The sequence below is a fragment of the Anguilla rostrata genome, chromosome 10 (genome assembly GCF_018555375.3).
Source record: "Anguilla rostrata isolate EN2019 chromosome 10, ASM1855537v3, whole genome shotgun sequence".
NCBI lineage: Eukaryota > Metazoa > Chordata > Actinopteri > Anguilliformes > Anguillidae > Anguilla > Anguilla rostrata.
The window spans coordinates 28,519,709-28,530,997 of NC_057942.1; the positions used below are offsets into that span (position 1 = coordinate 28,519,709).

General features: G+C 46.6%; 1 long non-coding RNA gene and 1 other non-coding gene across 5 annotated transcripts; both read right to left on the minus strand.

The window, feature by feature from the left end:
* Positions 1-140: 140 nt before the first annotated feature.
* On the minus strand, positions 141-10,947 carry LOC135233140 (uncharacterized). Of its 4 annotated transcripts, none has more exons than XR_010323768.1 (4): positions 10,781-10,947; positions 9,365-9,544; positions 3,633-8,020; positions 141-2,728 (listed from the first exon to the last, which is right to left on the minus strand). It is a non-coding gene; the product is annotated as an uncharacterized LOC135233140 (long non-coding RNA). The 4 variants fall into 4 exon arrangements; XR_010323767.1 differs by adding an exon at positions 8,152-8,211 and having other exon boundaries at positions 141-8,020; positions 9,156-9,544; positions 10,781-10,923; XR_010323765.1 differs by having other exon boundaries at positions 141-8,020; positions 10,781-10,923.
* Positions 9,038-9,144, minus strand: LOC135233817 (U6 spliceosomal RNA). The gene has a single exon (XR_010323951.1). It is a non-coding gene; the product is annotated as a U6 spliceosomal RNA (small nuclear RNA).
* Positions 10,948-11,289: the final 342 nt, after the last annotated feature.

The window sequence follows — 11,289 nt, forward strand, 5'->3', positions numbered from 1 at the left end:
ATTTGCAACCATGTGTGGGTCCATAGTACATACCCTCGTAATTTGACCTTTATTTAACCAGGTAAAATCAGTTGAGAACCAATTCTCATTTACAATACAATACAAACTGTGACATCACGTAGAGTAATGAACAACAGCAATTAAGTTTCATTTCAAGTTTTATTTAAAATATGCACGCACGGTGGTGTACACAATTTAACATTTGCATCATTCAACAGAGGATAAAAACAGCCAAGTCGCACATCAATAGCAGACAACCATTTATCTCCTAAAATTACTCAGCAGCTTTTTAAATGGAAAAAGGTCACAACTAACATCTCAAATCAAAGAACACAAATTTCTGTTACTTATCAGTTTTCTGCAAAAGCATTCAAACGCACCCAGTGGCCTTAAATTCTACTTCATCCAAGGCATTTGGAAAAAGAACATTTGAAAAACAGCTGTAGTACTTTAAGTATTTGAAAACTTTAAATTAAAAAAAAGCATTATTATTTGGGGTCCATTCATTTGGAAATACTTCAAGCACATTAAATAGCATTTTAAATGTGAATACTATTTAACTGTATTTAAACTGCATTTTATGCAGACTTAAGTGACTTTTCAATACTCTGTATGAATACCCGCTCTGGGATTTAATTGGAAATTGAATTGAAGAAATCTTCAAAAATCGATTGGGAATTCAACAAAATTTCCTTTCTAGACTCTTTAGTGAAAACTCTGGAAACTTCAAGAATGCTCAAGGGAGTTGAACGACTGCCACAGACCAATCAAAATGACATTAAACATTTGCAGAAATATTCCCTGTAACTTCCCGTGCCTAAGAACCTTGTGATAAGCATATTTTGCCCTGTGTACAAGTAAAGAAACTCATCATGGGAGTGTGGGAGTGCGTGCTTTAATTCCATCAATCGTCTCCGGGGGACGCCAAACTGATTCTGAGCCACAGCACCGCAGAGTTTGGAAAGTACCAGGGTCTGACCAGGTCAGGTATTAATTAACACCTTTTCCATCAATCAGGGAAAATCCGATCTTTAGGAGACTTCCTTCAGGGAGTCTCATCCTGAAACCTTCATCAGAGGGGCTGAGGCTCTCGGCCCCAGGTGCCTCTGGAGGCAGAGCCCCATTCAGGGCGAGGAAGCCAGAGGAGGTGGAGGCGGAGGCGCGGGTCCACGGGAGGCGACCCTGGGAACGCCAGACTGGTGCTGAGCCAATGCACCGTGGAGTTTGGCAAGTACCAGGGTCAGACCTTCCGCTGGCTACTGGGAATGACGTGGGCTACGCCGTTCACTTGGTGCATCGGCACCATAGGGAGCGGGAGACCAGCGTGTCCGAGGGGTCTCAGATGGCCAACAAGGACGCTCTCACCCGTTACGCCTGCGTCTACCCTGACTTTGTGGAGTTAGTCAGGTTCCACAAAGAGCAGGAGGAAGCGCGGTCCCTGGCCAGCCAGCCCGGCCAGGAGGGAGCGAGCCTTGTTGGCTTTGGAAAATACAAATCGGACACGCTGAGGGACCTCTACGAGTCAGAGGAAAAGAGCAAGATCACGTAAGTGCCATAAGATACTGTTTTCTATAGCAGGCGCTCTTATTGCAATTTTGCAGAGAATGCAACTGATTGATAAAATCTTTCAGCTACGTCAAGTGGCTTCGTCGGAAGACACCCCAACCTGGGACTCAGACCGGCCCGTGCGCCCCGCTTCACTCGTTCTGCCATCTCTGCGTTTTTAGGCAACCGTCCGCTGTCCCCAAGGGAACTACAGGCAAAGGTCAAGCAGACGCTGACCGCCAGACCTGTACATCCAGACAATCTTCTGTTCAGTTGTGTTTCCTAACCTGCCACAAACCGATCATATCCAATACTATTTAACTGTATTTAAACTGCATTTTATGCAGACTTAAGTGACTTTTCAATACTCTGTATAAATACCCGCTCTGGGATTTAATTGGAAATTGAATTGAAGAAATCTTCAAAAATTGATTGGGAATTCAACAAAATTTCCTTTCTGGACTCTTTAGTGAAAACTTGAAGTGGAAACTTCAAGAATGCTCAAGGGAGTTGAACGACTGCCACAAACCAATCAAAATGACATTAAACATTTGCAGAAATATTCCCTGTAACTTCCCGTGCCTAAGAACCTTGTGATAAGCACATTTTGCCCTGTGTACAAGTAAAGAAACTCATCATGGGAGTGTGGGACTGCGTGCTGTAATTCCATCAATCATCTCCGGGGGACGCCAAACTGATTCTGAGCCAATGCACCATGGAGTTTGGCAAGTACCAGGGTCAGACCTTCCGCTGGCTACTGGGAATGACGTGGGCTACGCCATCCACCTGGTGCATGGGCACCAGGTGGATGGCGTCCGAGGGGCCTCAGATGGCCAACAAGGACGCTCTCACCCGTTACGCCTGCGTCTACCCTGACTTTGTGGAGTTAGTCAGGTTCCACAAAGCGCAGAAGGAAGCGCGGTCCCTGGCCAGCCAGCCCGGCCAGGAGGGAGCGACCCTTGTTGGCTTTGGCAAATACAGAGCGGACACGCTGAGGGACCTCTACGAGTCAGAGGAAAAGAGCAAGATCACGTAAGTGCCATAAGATATTGTTCTCTATAGCAGGCGCTCTTATTGCAATTTTGCAGAGAATGCAACTGATTGATAAAATCTTTCAGCTACGTCAAGTGTCTTCGTTGGAAGACACCCCAACCTGGGCCCGCGCGCCGCTCGCTTCTGCCAACTCTGCGTTTTTAGGCAACCGTCCGCTGTCCCCAGGGGAACTACAGGCAAAGGTCAAGCAGACGCTGACCACCAGACCTGTACATCCAGACAATCGTCTGTTCAGTTTTGTTTCCTAACCTGCCACAAACCGATCATATCCAATACTATTTAACTGTATTTAAACTGCATTTTATGCAGACTTAAGTGACTTTTCAATACTCTGTATAAATACCCGCTCTGGGATTTAATTGGAAATTGAATTGAAGAAATCTTCAAAAATCGATTGGGAATTCAACAAAATTTCCTTTCTAGACTCATTAGTGAAAACTCTGGAAACTTCAAGAATGCTCAAGGGAGTTGAACGACTGCCACAAACCAATCAAAATGACATTAAACATTTGCAGAAATATTCCCTGTAACTTCCCGTGCCTAAGAACCTTGTGATAAGCATATTTTGCCCTGTGTACAAGTAAAGAAACTCATAATGGGAGTGTGGGAGTGCGTGCTTTAATTCCATCAATCGTCTCCGGGGGACGCCAAACTGATTCTGAGCCACAGCACCGCAGAGTTTGGAAAGTACCAGGGTCTGACCAGGTCAGGTATTAATTAACACCTTTTCCATCAATCAGGGAAAATCCGATCTTTAGGAGACTTCCTTCGGGGAGTCTCATCCTGAAACCTTTATCAGAGGTGCTGAGGCTCTCGGCCCCAGGTGCCTCTGGAGGCAGAGCCCCATTCAGGGCGAGGAAGCCAGAGGAGGTGGAGGCGGTGACGCGGGTCCACGTCATCTCCTCGAGAGACCCTGGGAACGCCAGACTGGTGCTGAGCCAATGCACCATGGAGTTCGGCAAGTACCAGGGTCAGACCTTCCGCTGGCTACTGGGAATGACGTGGGCTACGCCATTCACTTGGTGCATCAGCACCAGAGGGAGCGGGAGACCAGCGTGTCCGAGGGGCCTCAGATGGCCAACAAGGACGCTCTCACCCGTTACGCCTGCGTCTACCCTGACTTCGTGGAGTTAGTCAGGTTCCACAAAGCGCAGGAGGAAGCGCGGACCCTGGCCAGCCAGCCCGGCCTCGTTGGGTTCAGAAAATACAAATCGGACACGCTGAGGGACCTCTACGAGTCAGAGGAAAAGAGCAAGATCACGTAAGTGCCATAAGATACTGTTCTCTATAGCAGGCGCTCTTATTGCAATTTTGCAGAGAATGCAACTGATTGATAAAATCTTTCAGCTACGTCATGTGGCTTCGTCGGAAGATACCCCAACCTGGGCCCGCGCACCCCGCCCCGCCCCGCCCGCTTCTGCCAACTCTGCGTTTTTAGGCAACCGTCCGCTGTCTCCAGGGGAACTACAGGCAAAGGTCAAGCAGACGCTGACCGCCAGACCTGTACATCCAGACAATCTTCTGTTCAGTTTTGTTTCCTAACCTGCCACAAACCGATCATATCCAATACTATTTAACTATTTGAACTGCATTTTATGCAGATTTAAGTGACTTTTCAATACTCTGTATAAATACCTGCTCTGGGATTTAATTGGAAATTGAAGAAATCTTCAAAAATCGATTGGGAATTCAACAAAATTTCCTTTCTAGACTCTTTAGTGAAAACTCTGGAAACTTCAAGAATGCTCAAGGGAGTTGAACGACTGCCACAAACCAATCAAAATGACATTAAACATTTGCAGAAATATTCCCTGTAACTTCCCGTGCCTAAGAACCTTGTGATAAGCATATTTTGCCCTGTGTACAAGTAAAGAAACTCATTGTGGGAGTGTGGGAGTGCGTGCTTTAATTCCATCAATCGTCTCCGGGGGACGCCAAACTGATTCTGAGCCACAGCACCGCAGAGTTTGGAAAGTACCAGGGTCTGACCAGGTCACTTATTAATTAACACCTTTTCCATCAATCAGGGAAAATCCAATCTTTAGGAGACTTCCTTCGGGGAGTCTCATCCTGAAACCTTCGCCAGAGGTGCTGAGGCTCTCGGCCCCCAGATGCCTCTGGAGGCAGAGCCCCATTCAGGGCGAGGAAGCCAGAGGAGGTGGAGGCGGTGGCGCGGGTCCACGTCATCTCCTCGAGAGGCGACCCTGGGAACGCCAGACTGGTGCTGAGCCAATGCACCATGGAGTTTGGCAAGTACCAGGGTCAGACCTTCCGCTGGCTACTGGGAATGACGTGGGCTACACCATTCACCTGGTGCATCGGCACCAGAGGGAGCGGGAGACCAGCGTGTCCGAGGGGTCTCAGATGGCCAACAAGGACGCTCTCACCCGTTACGCCTGCATCTACCCTGACTTCGTGCAGTTAGTCAGGTTCCACAAAGCGCAGGAGGAAGCGCGGTCCCTGGCCAGCCAGCCCGGCCAGGAGGGAGCGACCCTTGTTGGCTTTGGAAAATACAAAGCGGACACGTTGAGGGACCTCTACGAGTCAGAGGAAAAGAGCAAGATCACGTAAGTGCCATAAGATATTGTTCTCTATAGCAGGCGCTCTTATTGCAATTTTGCAGAGAATGCAACTGATTGATAAAATCTTTCAGCTACGTCAAGTGGCTTCGTCGGAAGACACCCCAACCTGGGCCCGCGCGCCCCGCCCGCTTCTGCCAACTCTGCGTTTTTAGGCAACCGACCGCTGTCTCCAGGGGAACTACAGGCAAAGGTCAAGCAGACGCTGACCGCCAGACCTGTACATCCAGACAATCGTCTGTTCAGTTTTGTTTCCTAACCTGCCACAAACCGATCATGTCCAATACTATTTAACTGTATTTAAACTGCATTTTATGCAGACTTAAGTGACTTTTCAATACTCTATAAATACCTGCTCTGGGATTTAATTGGAAATTGAATTGAAGAAATCTTCAAAAATCGATTGGGAATTCAACAAAATTTCCTTTCTAGACTCTTTAGTGAAAACTCTGGAAACTTCAAGAATGCTCAAGGGAGTTGAACGACTGCCACAAACCAATCAAAATGACATTAAACATTTGCAGAAATATTCCCTGTAACTTCCCGTGCCTAAGAACCTTGTGATAAGCACATTTTGCCCTGTGTACAAGTAAAGAAACTCATCGTGGGAGTGTGGGAGTGCGTGCTTTAATTCCATCAATCGTCTCCGGGGGACGCCAAACTGATTCTGAGCCACAGCACCGCAGAGTTTGGAAAGTACCAGGGTCTGACCAGGTCAGTTATTAATTAACACCTTTTCCATCAATCAGGGAAAATCCGATCTTTAGGAGACTTTTTTCGGGGAGTCTCATCCTGAAACCTTCAGAGGTGCTGAGGCTCTCGGCCCCAGGTGCCTCTGGAGGCAGAGCCCCATTCAGGGCAAGGAAGCCGGAGGAGGTGGAGGCGGTGGCACGGGCCCACGTCATCGCCACGGGAGGCGACCATGGGAACGCCAGACTGGTGCTGAGGCAATGCACCATGGAGTTTGGCAAGTACCACGGTCAGACCTTCCGCTGGCTACGCCATTCACTTGGTGCATGGGCACCAGAGGGAGCGGGAGACCAGCGTGTCCGAGGGGTCTCAGATGGCCAACAAGGACGCTCTCACCCGTTACGCCTGCGTCTACCCTGACTTCGTGCAGTTAGTCAGGTTCCACAAAGCGCAGGAGGAAGCGCGGTCCCTGGCCAGCCAGCCCGGCCTCGTTGTCTTCAGAAAATACAAAGCGGACACGCTGAGGGACCTCTACGAGTCAGAGGAAAAGAGCAAGATCACGTAAGTGCCATAAGATATTGTTTTCTATAGCAGGCGCTCTTATTGCAATTTTGCAGAGAATGCAACTGATTGATAAAATCTTTCAGCTACGTCAAGTGGCTTCGTCGGAAGACACCCCAACCTGGGCCCGCGCCCCGCCCCGCCCGCTTCTGCCATCTCTGCATTTTTAGGCAACCGTCCGCTGTCCCCAGGGGAACTACGAGCAAAGGTCAAGCAGACGCTGACCGCCAGACCTGTACATCCAGACAATCGTCTGTTCAGTTTTGTTTCCTAACCTGCCACAAACCGATCATATCGCAGCATTACCCAAGTTCTACGTAGGCCTAAATTGCTATGAATGGCCTTTCTGCTTGCTGCCACCTTTCGGAAACATTTTACCCTCATTACATGAAAAAAAAACAAGCTCTAAAGAGGAAAAAGCCACAGAAACATACTAGACCTCAAACAGGGCACCGCCATCTTGTGTCCTGGATACAGGATCAGGATTCAGAGTCGGAACAAGGACCAAAATACGGAGTCAAACATTGGAAAAATGTTAGTCAGACCCGGCTGCATTACTGCCTGGTATGGCAGCTGCTCCGCTGCTGACCGCAAAGCCCTCCAGAGGGTGGTGAAGAGAGCGGAGGGCATCATTGGCTGCCACCTCCCCTCCGTGCAAGGCATCTACCACACACGATGCCTTAGGAAAGCACAGAAAATCATAAGACTTCAGCCACCCAGGCTATGGTCTGTTCTCGCTGCTGCCGTCTGGTAGACGCTACCGGAGCATCCGGGCACGGACGACCAGACTCAGTTTTTTCCCCCAGGCCATCAGGCTTCTCAACCAGCAACATTAATCTCAGGGATCACATGACCTCCTATGTATGCTCCTTCACTTCCTATGTACGTTCAATGTACATTATCACAATCTTATGCACATATTCATCAGCACTCCTGCACTTTGTTTAATATTTAAATATGTAATACTCCAATTCTCACTGTCCATATCCCCCATCTGTACAGGCTGGTACTGCTGCTAATATTTAAATATGTTTAATATTATGTATATTTTAGATATTTTTTGATATTTTTGCTCTGCTTCTACGTAGTTGCTGCCTGCCATGTCATAAGAATTTCTTTGCTCAGAATGACCTGTGTTATACTGTGCACTTAACAAATAAAAACACTTTGACTTCGACATAGGGGACAAAAATATGGACCGCTTCACAAATTTGCGTGTCATCCTTGCGCAGGGTCCATGGTACCTGAGGTTCTGCTACTTAAGGGGTGCGTCCTGGAGAGCGCTGTCAGTCAGGGCAGAAGTAAAACCAAGCACATACGCTTAATAAAACTGCTTAAACTGCCAACAGAGAAACAAACAAAGCAAATGTGCAACAGCAGATTGATAAAACACAATCTTTCATGTTCCTATTCACATCTTTACTCGTGTAAGTCCCTCAGAGACAGGTAAACGGAATCCTGGGCGGTATGCAGTGGACTGCCACGCTGCTATTGGATGTACCCGCACAAAGCACTGCATGCTCTCCACCTCTTTTCTGAAGCAGGCACCATCAGCTGACATAGCTGGACACGCTGGAAAGAATCCTCACAAGCTGAAAGATAAAAATTATTATTTAAAAGTAGAAAATGGGTAGGATCAGGAAATTTGATAGCAAAAGGTAAGAGCCAAAAAAGAGGGAATGTAAACAGGAGAGCCCAACATTTCCAGGTGTTCCTACACTACCAGTAATCGCCACCAGAGGTCACATGTCTCCTTCCTTTCACAGCACCCGAGGCTCTGCAGCTAGAAAAGAGGCAAAAAGGAAACTGTCAAAAGGCGCACTCACGCATTCAGAAAAGAACATAATTCACAACAAATAAAGATAAATTAACTGCAGTATTGCTAACAAGGTATCGTCTGAATGATACCTTGTACTACAGATAGGAACTTTAAGGCAATTCATGAAATACATTTCTAACGGCATTGCAAAAAGACCTGAACCACAGCAAAGCACATCCGTAGTACAAGGTATCGTTCAGACGTATACTAGCGTATTCTGATTAGCAATACTGCAGTTAATGTATCTTTATTTGTTGTGAATTATGTTCTTTTGTGAATGCGTGAGTGCTCCTTTTGACAGTTTCCTTTTTGCCCCTTTTCTAGCTGCAGAGCCTCGGGTGCTGTGAAAGGAAGGAGACATGTGACCTCTGGTGGCGATTACTGGTAGTGTAGGAACACCTGGAAATGTTGTAATTTAAAGATAGGGGCCCTCCTGTTTACATTCCCTCTTTTAGTAATGTCTAAAAGTTGCACCTTTCAGCAATATTTTAACCCCATAAATACCGACTCTGAGCGTTATCAAGTTTTTTATTTTGTTGTTTGTTTCTGTACTGACCTCAGAGTGCACTAAGACTGCAAATAAGACCAAACCTGAGATCTTTTGATGAAAAAGCCACAGAAGCACACCAAACATCAAACGGGGCTTGCACTTACTCATGTCCTGGGACTTACCTCTAAAATACAAAACTTTATTCAAAGACAATTGACCTTACGATTTAGAAAGTCGGACCAAGGACCAATTATTGGGTCAAACAGTGAAAAAATGGTAGTCAGACCTCACGTAAGGCACAAAAATATGGAACGCTTCACGAATTTGCGTGTCATCCTTGCGCAGGGGCCATGCTAATCTTCTCTGTATCGTTCCAATTTTAGTATATGTGCTGCCGAAGCGAGCACAAGATACTTACCCGAGACTCCGCTATTTAAGGGGGGCGTCCTGGAGAGCGCTCTCAGTCAGAGCAGCAGTAAAACCAAGCAGAGCGGCAGTAAAACCAAGCACAGGAAGCACATACGCTTAATAAAACTGCTTAAACTGGCAGCAGAGTAACAAACAAAGCAAATGTGCAGTAGCAGATTGATAAAACACAATCTTTCATGGTCCTGTTCGCATGTTTACCCGTCGACATTCCTCTGAGAAAGGTAAACGGAATCCTGGGAGGTATGCAGGGGACTGACGCTGTCCTGCTATTGGATGCACCCACACAAAGAACTGCACGCTCTCCACCTCTCCGCCTCTTTTCTGAGGCAGTCACCATCAGCTGACATAGCTGGACACGCTGGAAGGAATCCTCACAATCTGAAAGATAAAAATAATAATACTAATAATACGTATTATGAAAAAAACGGGCAAAATAGGTAAGATCAGGAAATATGACAGCGAAAGGTAAAATTTGAAAAAGAGAGGGAAAGTAAACACAGGAGGCCGCCATCTTTAAATGCCAATACTTCCGGCTTTCTCGTGCATTACCAATAATCGCCACCAGAGGTCAGGCGTCTCATTCCTTTCACTGCACCCCAGGTTCGCAAGCCAGAAAAGGGGCGATAAGATGCGGCCGAAATGGCACGATGCATTCACTCAATAATATTATTTATATATAACGAATGAAGATACTTTGATTGCCGATTAGAATGTACGGTATACGCCTCAAAGATACATAATGACCGCAGACTAAGTTTTACAAGCCAATTCATCGAATACATTTATAACATCATTGCAAGCACACCTGAACCATAACCAAGGTTTAGCAAAACACCTGTGCTTTTAAGGTCTAAAAGGTTGCGCAACAATACCGAGGAAACTAGCTTTTCGAACGACGTTGAGGAAAACAGAATTCGACCACTCAACAGACTCCCAGTTTGTGAAATTTGGTAAAAGCAGACAAAGCAATTATAAGCTAAGTGGTTGTAGATGGCCGTGTGTTCTGTTAACATGACTTGGAATTGAGTTCTGATGCAAAGTTATTCATTTTTTGGAACACGGCTAATGTTGGCTTCTGCTGCCGATTATTAGGGGCCTTAGTGGGAGAAACGTCAATGCTCCACCACGGCATCTGGACATATGGTGACAATTGCCCTTACCTGTGTCACATACGATACTTCTCGTGTACTCTCCCAAACTCTTACCGTGCTAAATTACAAGAAACGTGCCGAAATTGAGACGCTAGCGTGCTACATCGCCTCGCCGAAGTTGCGGACTAGCATTCCCGAACAGTTTGCTCGGTAGCTGAACAAGCCTCACTCAGAGGCCAAGTCTTCGAGCACATGCAATGAAAAAAACCCTACAAAACTGGATTCACGACATGAAAGAGCCTACATTCAATTAATCCACATGCACACTAACAGAATCGCTTCCCTTGGGCCTACTGCATGTGCATGTACAAGCAACACAGTTATGACACAAATGCGCCACTTCCAATTTTGCAGACGGGCCTTAGCGAACGTTTCATACACCAACAGGCAATTTTTATACGCCCTCGCCGTTTTAATTCGGCACCAAGTTTATTCTCGCTATCGGGTACAATTGCTCGCTTACCCGAGACTCCCGAACACTTTTCGATGAGGACGCCTCCATAATGCACAGAACTGCACAAGCTCATTTACTTAGTGCGCGAAAAGTATATCCCGTATGCATGCAAATGAGGCCTAATAGAAATGTGGGCGTGGTGAAGACCAATCTCGCAATATTTGGCGCGAACTCTCATGAACAAGGGTTGCCAGACAAGCCTTACAAACTCCCCAATGTGGCTTTATGTTTTGTTTTATAAACAGTCACAGTTTCAGAATGAAACTTTGTGAGAGTCAATGGCCCTCTACTGTCCAAGAGAGTATAAACAAAGGACCTGCAGGACAATCTATGTACGCAAATGCACACTAATTATATCAGACCACGTTATAGCCCGGTATGCAAACACACACACATTAGATCACGGTTCTAGTTACTGGCTTCATTTAGGGACGCCAACCATCCCGCAAAATACGGAGTCATCCCTTATTTGGGCAGTAGAATAGGCGTTCCGTATTTAACTCAGTTTTTGCTTAACA